Genomic DNA, 1,895 nt, shown 5'->3' on the forward strand with positions numbered 1-1,895 from the left:
CTCAATCAAAATAAAACATAAAATGATCCCTACTAGGCCAACAGCAGCTGTCCAATCATAATAAACAAAATTCCTCAGTTGATGTCTTTTTCTGGACCCATGTTTTCTTCACCTTTTATTTTTTCCTCAAAAAATTAAAGGGAAAGACCCAGGGATGGGGTGAAGGAAAAAAGACACTGGGGGCCAGTTCTTATGCATGCGCTGGATTATCTGAGACACACAGATAAAACTGGGTGTTAGCCTTAAAATAGAGCAGAGTGTCAATTTCAAAATAAATAATGATAATGGTATTTTCAAGATCAGCTTTTTATGCATGTTCTGTGCCAAAGCATTTAAATACCCTGTGCTACTCATAACATAATGTGGGTGGTAAAAGAAAAAAAAAGCCATCCCTACTTCAACGTGTTATTCCTAAAGAGTCTATTCGTGTCAGTGCTGCAAAGACACAATTAATTTATATAACCCCAATATCCCGACGCCCAAACACAAAGCACACGAAGCAAAACATTCTCTTATTTTGAAAAGAGAAGAATGAACATAAACTCTGCTTCATGTAATTGCCCACAGCTATCTTAGATAAATAATAAAATAATTTTAATTAACAAATGATTCTAGTAAACCATTTTTATCAGACACTTAACTCTTTTTTTTAGTCCTAAGTTTCAACCCACACATACTTTTCCCCCATGGGACTTAACAATTGCTGTGCTGGCAGTTTTGTAGAATTTGAGATGATCCAGGCTTGGTACTCCTTAATTCAGTCTAGATGATGATATTTATCATCATATAGTTAAATGATTACTTTCAGATATATTTTTTAGGCCACACCTGTCACATGTGTGGTTTTACTTTGCTTTGGGGATACTTTTTAAGGTAAAATTTACCTTTGGTTTATTTAAATCTTGTTAGCTACACATATCAAACACAAACTTTTTATCCAATCTAGTTGATATACAACTCCATATTTCTCTTGAAGAACCCTAAATAATAATGATCAAATTATTTATTTTCAAGAGCTCTTTTCAAAACAAAAGTCTGTAAACAAACAAACAAAAAAACTTCCCAAAATGTTTCAAAATTTAATTCTTCAGATAAAGAACACATTTGAACATTTTAATGTCAGGAACATTTTAAAAATCAAGTTATATTTTAATTATACCTGTAAATAACAAGAAAGGATTCAAGTCTTAGAACTGGGTTACATTTTTAATTTTAGAGTTTCCTGAATAATTTGAGTATAGTGATTCAAAACTGAATCTTATCAACAATTTGTGAGATAGTTTTTAAGAAAAATTGTAAGGTTTTCCCAGAAAACAGATATTCTTTGTTATTTGTTTTTGAAAGAAGCCTTATGAATTTAAGAAGCACATGTATATGTGTGTGTGTGTGTGTGTGTGTGTGTGTGTGTGTATGTGTCTATACTTGACAGAGAGAGAGAGAGAGAACACCCATGCGTGTCCAAAACATATATTTAAATATCACCAATTACAGAGGCATTCCCTGCACTTAACATTCATGCATAACCTTGGTGTACATATTCAGGTGGGGCTGGCAGGGTATTTATGGAACACAGGGCAGTACTGCTGGGAACTGCTTCCCCCTGTGACAGGGTGGTCATGCTACTTGGGTGGACCATATCCAAGAGAAATAAGATAGGGACTATATGTGAGGCAGCATCATAAAGAAGTCAGAACTGTAATTTCCTTAAGGCTCCAACCTATGGGGTTTAAGGGGTGAAAGAGAGCTTTAATTCTACAAGCTACTACCATGAGTAAAGAGGTTTTATTTCTTGTAAATGTTTATTTTATTCTGAAATTAATCCTTCTTTCTCGTTTCTGATAAAGTATACCTTGCCACTGACACCAACTTAAGCAGAAGCACTTAAGTAACACCAA

The sequence above is a fragment of the Propithecus coquereli genome, unplaced genomic scaffold (genome assembly GCF_000956105.1).
Source record: "Propithecus coquereli isolate 6110/MARCELLA unplaced genomic scaffold, Pcoq_1.0 Scaffold185, whole genome shotgun sequence".
NCBI classification, from domain to species: Eukaryota; Metazoa; Chordata; class Mammalia; order Primates; family Indriidae; genus Propithecus; species Propithecus coquereli.